This window comes from Octodon degus, unplaced genomic scaffold, assembly GCF_000260255.1.
Source record: "Octodon degus isolate 3935 unplaced genomic scaffold, OctDeg1.0 scaffold00101, whole genome shotgun sequence".
Classification (NCBI taxonomy): domain Eukaryota; kingdom Metazoa; phylum Chordata; class Mammalia; order Rodentia; family Octodontidae; genus Octodon; species Octodon degus.
This window is the reverse complement of record NW_004524677.1, coordinates 3,982,926-3,992,686: the sequence shown is the minus strand read 5'-3', so window position 1 is coordinate 3,992,686 and position 9,761 is coordinate 3,982,926. Positions and strand designations below refer to the sequence as shown.

At 37.4% G+C, this 9,761-nt stretch overlaps 1 protein-coding gene across 12 annotated transcripts in view; it reads right to left on the bottom strand.

Annotated features, from left to right (window-relative positions):
- The window catches only part of Fam160a1 (family with sequence similarity 160 member A1), a 337,219-nt gene that overhangs the window by 256,182 nt on the left and 71,276 nt on the right, over positions 1-9,761 (bottom strand). For 10 of the 12 annotated variants that reach the window (XM_023723673.1, XM_023723674.1, XM_023723675.1 and 7 more), the window contains exon 2: positions 4,875-4,991. The exons of the other annotated variants lie outside the window; for them this stretch is intronic. The gene's annotated coding sequence lies outside the window, so the exon portion shown is untranslated. The remainder of the gene's footprint in view (positions 1-4,874; positions 4,992-9,761) is intronic. 12 annotated transcript variants of the gene reach the window in all.

Sequence of the window (9,761 nt, the reverse complement as noted above, 5' to 3'; positions counted from 1 at the left end):
TAGGAAAACTAGCTATCTACTTGCACAAGATTAAAACTCTAATATCTAGACTACATAAAAAACTGAAAAATGTTAACAGCCCCCCCAAAAAAATGCTCCAATCAAAAATGGGCAATTTAACTAGGCATTTCTCAAATGGCCAATAAGTACATGAAAATATATTGAACATTGGCCGGCCAGATAGCTCAGTGAATTAAAGTGCCTGCTTAGGCAGACACAGGGACTGGGGTTCGATCCCCCACATGCAGTGCCGGCCCAACCCCCAGGAAGCACTGGGACAGTGATTGAGATTGGGCGTGGCAGTGTGTACCTGTAATCCCAGCGCTTGGGAGGCTGAAAACAGGAGAATCACTATGAGTCTGATCTGTGTAGTGAGACCCTGTAGAACCTGTACTAAATGCATTTTTAAAAAATTACATAGATAGATAGATAGATAGATAGATAGATAGATAGATAGATAGATAGATATTGTGATATTCAATATTTCTAGCCATTTGGGAAATGGACATAAAAACAACTCTGAAGGGCTGGTGAGATAGTTCAGCAGACTAAGCGCCTGCTTGGCAAGCACAAGGACTGGGGTTTAATCCCCAACACCACATACCATGCTAGCCCCATCCCCAGGTGCACTGAGCCAGCCACGGAGTACAGGCATGGTGGTGCATGCCTGTAATCCTTGCACCAGGGAGGCTGAAAACAGGAGGATCACTACAAGTCTGAGCTGTGTAGTGAGATCCTATACCAAATACATTAAATAAAATTTTTTTGAGATTCATCAGACTCTCACCAGAATGGCTATTATACAGAACAGAAAACAAAATAAATGCTGGCAAAGATATGAAGAAGATTCCTTCTACATTTTGGTAGGAATATACACTAGCACAGTCACTACAAAAAAGAGTATGGAGGTTTCTCAAAAAAACTGAAAATAGAAATACCATTTGATGATACACTTCTCCAAAAACGTATATTACTAGAAGAAATAAAACATCATTCTATATTGCTACATGCATATCCATGTTTATAGCAGCACAATTTATAGCAGCTAAGCTCTAGAAACTGTCTATATGTCCATCAACAGATAAATGGATAAAGAAACTTGACATATATATATAACAAACTGGTATGTGCTATAAATTCATTATAAAATGATTCAGTCATAACAAAAAATGAAAGTCATTTGTATAACAATAGATAGAACTCAAGACTATCATGCTAAGCAAAATAAACCAAATTCTGAAAGTTAAATATCACATTTTTGTATGAGAAATCTAAATAAATAGAAAGATAACAGATACTTGGAGGTGGGGGGGAGGGGAGCAGAATAGGGTAAAGGGACGGAATTTTTTAAATTGACAAAGGGCCTAAATAGACTTTTCTCCAAATATATACTGTTGAGAGACCAACAGATCCCTACAATATACAAATGACCAGCAAGCATATAAAAAGATGATCAACATCACAAATCAGTAGGGAAATAGAAACCAAAACCACAATGAGGTTTGTCTCATACCCACCAGGATGGCTACTATTTTTTAAAAAAAGAATAAGCCATGGAAAATAATAATTATTGGCAAAAATGTGAAGAAACTGGAATGCCCAATCCCCCCATAGTGGACTGATGCTGGGGCCTTCACACTGAGCTCCACCCCTAGTCCTTTTTTTCATTTTGAGACAAGGTCTCACTAAGTTACTAATGTCACTAAGTTGCCCAGCCTGGACTCAAGTCTTCAACCCTCCTGCCTCAGGCTCCCAGTGTGCTGGGACTACAGGCATGCACTGTCACACCCAGCTGAAACTTGTGCACTCCTAGTGAGAATGCAATATGGCACAAGTGCAACAAACAATAGTTTAGTGATTCCTCAAAAATGTAAACATATGGAGATTTCTCTAAGAACTAAGATTAGAAATTCCTTATGACACAGCTATCCTCTTTCTAGGTATCTTCCTAAAATTGATTAAGACATTATTCTATAGTGACACATGTATACCAACGTTTATAGCAACACAATTCATAATAGCTAAATCCTGGAAGTGATCTGTAAACCCATTAACAAACTATAGTAAATGTAGTCTCTATAGATAGTGGAATAAAGCTCAACTATAAAGAAAGCAAATTTGAGACATTTATAGGAAAATGGATACGCTGGAAAACAATGTTCAATGAAATAAATCACAAAAGCAAGCTTGAATACCATATGGTATCTCTCATTCAAGGAAGATAAGGCACAAACTAAGAGAAAAATTAAAAGGATAGAAGGAAACAAGGAGCTGGATTTGTTGCACATAGGAAGGGGTTCAGGGGCCTACGGCAGGGAGAAGGAATGAAAAAATAGGTAGAGTGAAGATGTGTGAGGTACAAGACTCTAATGACCTCAATGAATGTGGACATTATATGCCCTAGCATGATCTAAGATTAATAATACCAACAAAAATGACAAGAGGGAAGGGAGGGGCTGGGGAGATAGCTCATTAGAATAAGCACTTCCTTGGCAAGCACAATGGCCTGAGTTCAATCCCTGGTTCCAAAAAAAAAAAGAGGGAAGGGAATTAGAGGAGGAAGGAAAAGGGTGGGAAAGGGATTTTTAAAAAACAAAAAGAAGCCATATTCTGTACCTGTACCAACTGCCCAAGATTACTGTCAAATGCATGCATTGCAAACACATACTAATACTTTTTTAAAAATCTATACAGAATTACTTTACAATCTAGCAATTCTACTTGCAAATAGCTACACAGAAAAAGTAAAAGCAAGGACTCAAAGAGCTATTTATATACCCATACTCACAGCAGCATTATTCAACAGGCAGAATGGAAAAAAGATAAACAAAATGAGATTTATTTACAAATAAGTATTATTCAGCTTTTGAGAAGGAAATTCTGACATATGATACAACATGTATGAACCTTGAAGACATGCTAAGTGAAAGAAGCCAGCCACAGAAAAAATAAATACTATGTGAGGTATATCAAGTAGTTAAACTCATAAAAACCAAAAGTAGAATGTTAGCTGACAAGGAATAGAGGCAGGAAGAAAGAGTTACTGTTTAACATGTATAAAGTTCCAGTTTTCCAAGTTGAGTATAAAGTTCCAGTTTTCCATGCTGTAAAGAGTTCTAGTAAGGGGCGCTGGTGATGGTTGCACAATAATACGAATGTACTTAATCTCACTGAACTGTGTATGCAAAATGGATTAGAATGGTAAATTTTATGTTATGATGTATTTTGCTACAATTTTAAAGTATAACCTTAATGAAGTATATCACACCAATAAATTAAATGTTTTAGCTGCTGAGAACTGAACACAAGGCTTCTCTCAATGCAAAATACCCCTACCACTGAGCTCCCAACTCAGTAACTTGAAAAGTAATTTGAATTTCTAATGTGTATTTTTAACAAGTATTCTAATAATGCTTTGAGAAACACTGCAAAACATCCATAGGAACACCTTATAAAAAGTTTAGATAACATCTTATTTAATCTGATTAATACTAGAACTTGTCTACAATACTGATTTTAGTAAGAACTTCAACATTCATACACTCAAGTAAATATGCCTGTCTATGTAACCTAATAACTTACTTCAATAATGCTAGCATTGTCTGAAATTCACAATAACTTCTTAGAACTGATTGTTAACATATTGTGAGTATTGAAGTACACACCAAATTATAAAAAGGAAAACTAGTTTTCTAATGTTACTATTCCTTGGTTTTGATGAAAATCAGAGTGCTCCCACTCAACTACCCCATCTTTAAGGGAGTGGAGACTGTTTCCCAGAAGCATCCCCACAAGACCTAGAGATGCCACCACAGAAAACAGGTTGCTTAAAAGAATGTGACCAGAGGATCAGGATGTGGCTCTCAAAGAAATATTTTTTAAACACTTTTAGTAGATGATAGCATCGGTTCTCAAAAAGTCATTTCTGAATCATGTTCCTTCAAATGTGTAGGTTCAAGTAGGCTTGTTCAAGAAATTATTATTGGGCTGGGGAGACAGCTTGGTGGGATAAGCACCTGCCTAGCAAGCACACTGAACCAGCTTCAATCCCTCGTACCAAATACCTTGCTGCCCCTGCCCCTGGGCACACTGAGCCAGCTGAGAATCCCACCACTGGGTACACAAGACTGAGCTGTGTATCAAGATCCTCTACCAAATACATAAATGATTTTCTAAAAAAGAAATTTTTTGTGGGGGGAAGGGTCTACAGGGTGTTCAGGATCTCACTACTAGATTAGACTCATATTGGATTATTTTGCTGAATTCACGCACCTACATTATTTAAATGGCAAGAGAATACCCATCTCTGACAAAACTAAACAAAAAAGGGGATACAAATGAAGGACCATTTCGTATCTGTATATACAAAATAGTTAAGATAGATATACAGCTACTTTCTCTTAATTCAATGAGAAGAAAGATTTATACTAGTAGTGTTTGGACAGGATATCATGTCTGCATCTTGTACTATGAACAACCACTATGAAGACAACAATATGCAATGTATTAATTATTGAAACTGTCCTACTAATTGGTTTTGAAACTATCTCATTGCTATTTGTCTCTCAATAAAATTAATTTTTTTAAAAAAGGAATTGAACCTGGAAAAAAAAGATCAGACTCATAGTGATCCTCCAGTTTACAGCCTCCCTAGAGCTAGGATTACAGGCATGCGCCACCATGCCCAGTCTCAATTGCTGTCTCAGCGTGCACCAGAAGTGGGGCCAGCACAGCAGGCCCAGGGATCAAGCCCCCAGCCGCTATGCCTGCTTGCAGGTGCTTCAATCTGCTGAGCTATTTGGCCAACCCAAAAAGAAATTATTATTGAACATTACCAAACATGTCAATTTTAATAATAAGAAAGGCATACATACCCGTGACTGCTCTCTTTGACAGTCTTAGCTGCACTGGGTCACTTCACTCTCCAGAGAAACGTAAAACAATTCCTCTAGTATCCAGTTCTGGCAGGAACCCCCAGAAAACTTTCAAATCTACAGAAAAGAATTTTTAAAAAGTCCCACCATCATTAATAAATTACAAAACCCAACCTACATTTCTTTATTTCTCCCCTCCCATCTGCCACTATAACTATGGTGCATATTGAGCTCATTCTCCTCAGCTTGCATTTTTTAAATAAAAATGAATGAACGAACGATAAATAATGAATATTTAGAAATCTGAAAAATAAGAAAAGCTTCCTGGCTATCAGAAAGTAACAAGGAAGTCTTCTAAGAGATGTGAAATAATTATATCTTTCTTTCAGAAGAGAATAAAAAATGTAAACCTAAATCCACATGTATGAATCAACAGCAGCATACAGAGATAATAAGGACACTATGATATAAAATAACAAGCAAGGGACCACAAGTAACTTTTATAAATAGCTTTCAAAAATGTACAATATTCCCAAAATATCCCCAGATACCTCCGATTTATATAGATGCCAGTATCTCAAAGTTGCATTTCTTGTCATCCCATGGGCAAAGTCTATTTTGGTCTTAGATATGTACCTCATACCATCTGACCAAATTGACAAAACAAGTTTCATAACACAAATGCATGGCTTCACCCTAACTACACAACCAGGAAAACACAAATCTGAAGAGAATGGATCTGGGAAATTACCCAACAGAAAAGATAGCAGGGCAGCAATAAAAACATTTAAAATGACTAAGCTGAATACTCAGCTACAAAAAGCAGAAACTGAACAAAATACTAAACAGACTCACAAAAAAAGTCATTATTTAAAATCATAATAGGTAGAAGTTAGGGAAAATCTGTCAGAAGGAATATTGTTTAAGAAAAGCAGGAAGGATCGCTGAGTTTGAGGCCAGCCTGGGCTACATAGTGAGTTTAAAGCTAGCCTGAACTACATAGCAAGACCCTGTTTTGAAAGAGAGAAAGAGAGACAGACAGACAGACAGACAGACAGACAGACAGACAGACAGAGAGAAGAAAGTAACAAATATTATACTTAAGCATTTAAAGTGGAAACAACTTAAAAGCCAAAAGGAAAAACATGTAGAAAAAAATGGAAACAAAGGTCTTGTAAATGAGGGGAAAGACTGAAGGAAGGGAAAAAAGAGAATTAAGATATTATGTACAGGTACAAATTCCCTACAATAAATGTGATCATTCTATGTATCAAAAGTGTACCAATAAATTAATTTTTAACAACAGCCCAAAAGAGGAACAGTCAAAAAAATTTTAGTATAAGCACATAATTTAATCACAATTCTGTCAGCAATCAATTATGAGTTTAAAACACAAAGAAAAATTAGGGCACAATGTGGAAATTACATACAATCACAATTATTTACATAAAAGCAAAAGATAAAATGTAATCTCTTCTGATACAACTATAAATAGTAGGTATATTTACGTCTTTGCATGGATTAAGGTGAGTAATTGAAGCCAGAGTCTTGTAGAATGAGTCTTTCAAAATCTATATTCTAAGTATTTCTCAAGGACAGGTGCTGAGCCCACTCCCTGATGTCACAACTTTTACACAACAGCCCAATTTAAGATGGTTCCTATAAGAACCTCATTATAAGAGGGTGTGTATATGTGAGGGTGTGTATGTGTGAGCATGCATGTGTGGATGCATGCGTGTCTGTGTTTAACCTACAGAAGGCTTCAAAAGCTTAGAATATATTGTAACACCCATCATAAAAAAACAGAGATGAAATAGCACACTATGGCCTTAATCCTCAAAATTAAGCATAGCACAGTAGCACACACTGTAATCCCAGATTTTAATAGGCTGAAGCAGGAGGATTACAAGTTGAAGGACAGCCTGGACAGTTTAGCAAGACCCCATCTCAAATTTTTAAAAAATTAGGTGTGATGGCACACAATGGTAACACCAGCACTGAGGAGGCTGAGGCAGGAGGATCAATTGAGAGTCTATCTAGCCTGAGACACATAATAAGTTCAAGGCTAGCCAAAAGGTAAAAAGGTTAAAAAAAAAAAAAAAAAAAAAAAAAAGCATTAAAAGGGCTAGGTGTAGCTCAGTTCATAGAGTGGCCCTGGATTCAGTACAATCCCCAGTACCCCCCCACACACACACACACACCCCTGAACAGACAAAGCTGGGTAGATAGCTCAGCGGTATAAGCACCTGCTTGGCAAGCACAAGGTCCCAAGTTCAATCCCTGGTACTGCCTGCTGTGTAGCTCCCAAACTGGGCATGGTAGTGAACTCCTGTAATCCCAGTACTGCGGAGGCAGAGACAGGAGGATCACTATGAGCCCAAACTGCATAGCAAGATCCTGTATCAAAATAAAATAAAAAAGAACAGATAAGACCCCAGGCATAACAGCATTGGCAACTGGACATGAGAAGGGTGGGACATGAAAAGGTTAGCACTTCACATGTAAATAAACAAGCTCTTCATGGTCAGATTCCCTCACTATGTCCAAATTAGCTTCCTGCACTGTCTTCAATTAATTGCTTATCAAGTACCTGGGAACTTGGAGTGTCAGCTTAGAGTCAAATCTCTGGGTATTTAATGGCAAGAGGTTTCACAAGTACTATTTCCAAAATCCCACATCAATAATTCTACCATCACATACTGGAGAGATACAGGCTCTCCTGCTACCTCTTAAAAATGAAAGATTGCGTCCAGATGCTTTTCAGGTGATTTCAAGCCTTTTCTCATTCTGCAACTCATGAATTATGAAAGGACATCCCTAATTCACAAGAAATACTTCTCCCACCTCCTGTTCACTCTAGTCTCCTCTTGCACTATTTTCAGCACTCACACAAATGCTTTTACTTAGGCAATGAGGCATTGCAATGTATTGTATCTGTAATGGCTTTACTAAGAGCCACTTTTCTACTCCACCATCATGACTGCCAGCAGCAATGCTTCACAACTTCAAAGGAAGCCAAGCTCTTTGGCAGTATGTACCAGATGACATAAAAAGCAAGGTGAAATGGGACACAAGCAGACTGAAAGGATTTTCTTACAATTCACTTGTTCTTGATAAGTCCCCTGATTGTCATCCCATTGGAAAAAAAAAAAAAAAAATGTCTTCTGCTAAAGGGGGTATGGGGACACAAGGGCAGTTAACAATTCAGTCACCCTCAGCTCTCCTGGGCTTTCCTTCTAACAAAATGTTCTACCTCCACAGAATAAAATCAAATTCAGCCTAACGACCCTTCTGTGTAATAGCTATGTCACAGTCCTAATTTCAACAGAGAAAGTTTAAAGCTCATTTCTAGATAGCCTCCCTTTGGTGCATTTGGGCCTTCACTGTGCTAAGTCTAACAATCTGCCAACAGGCAGCGTGCACAGAAAGCACAGCAAGACCACCCACTGTTCTGGGGTAGGGGAGATGATCTCTATGCATACCGTGGATTTCTCTCCTGATCAAAGAATCAAATGTAGAGGGCACTGGCACAAGAGGTGTGGATTTCTCTGAATCACTGTATTAGTTGAGCTGTGATATAATCAAGTGCTTTCCTGGTAATGAACAAATTAACCAACTGAGTGAGAAGTGTCAAACAGTTCAACAAGTTTTCAAATATATAAAACTGACTATGAGCTAATCACTAAATAATGTCATTCTTCAAAGGACTGATGTGGGACAGGTAATACATTACTCATATTCATATGTGCAAACTCACATAGTTGAACAAAATATTCCACACCGGCCCACAATCTTCACTGATATTAAAAACACTAACAAGAACTTAGAAACAGAAATACTAAAAATACTCCCACCTCCATGTCCACTCTGTATTCTCTTCTTGCACTAATTTTGGCACTCACACAAATACTTTTACTTAGGTAACGAGGCATTGCTATGTATCAGTATAGACTTTACTAAGATCCACTTTTCTACCTAACCATGACTGCCAGCAGCATCCATAACATTTTCAGACCTACACTGATCACTGAAATCAAACTCCTGAGTTTTACATGAGACAGAATTGAAGAACAGAGAGGCAAAGTGACCTATTCAAAATTAAGTAGAGAGAAAATAGGAGAGACAAAGGGAACTGCTGTATATTAAACTCCCAAGTGATACTGTCTACCCTTAAGGCATTACAATCACAATTCCACAGCAATCTATCCATTAAGTTGATATCATTCCTCCACTTACCAGAAAACCTAACTTTAGGGAAAACAAAATCAATGAAGCTTCAATCTTCAACTTTCATCCATCTAATCCCTGAGATATCATAACAAAAAATTCTGTCTCACACCCAGTATGCACAGCGCAATTTGGATGACTTTGCAAGGGTCTCAAATATAGAATAAATCAGTGAGTTGGAACCTATTATAAGAGGAAGGGCAAACAGGAAAAGACTATAGCATCTTAGAAATACATCAAGAATATAGATTTATGAAAATGAAGGGGAACAAAACCAAACTCAAGTATTTAAATATTTTTCAACATGACAACTACTCATAAAAGATGTTTTTTAAAAAACTGTAGTAACTATTTAAAGTGCTATAATCAAACTTTTGGGAAATGTGTGCTAAATATGCTTCTTGAATATTCCCAAAGTAAGATATGTGTATAAAGGCTCTAAGAAGGCCTACAGAAAAGAAGTTGCTTATAGGAGCTGAGGAAATGGCTCAGGAGAATAAGCACTTGCCTGGCAAGTGCAGGGTCCTGAGTTCAATCCCTGGTACCACAAAAAAAAAGAAAAAAGAAAAAAAAGAATATTCTACTACATAGCCAAAACATTGAGGGTTGCGAAATTAGCTCAGCAGAATAAGTGCTTCCCTGGCAAGCGTAAGATCCTGA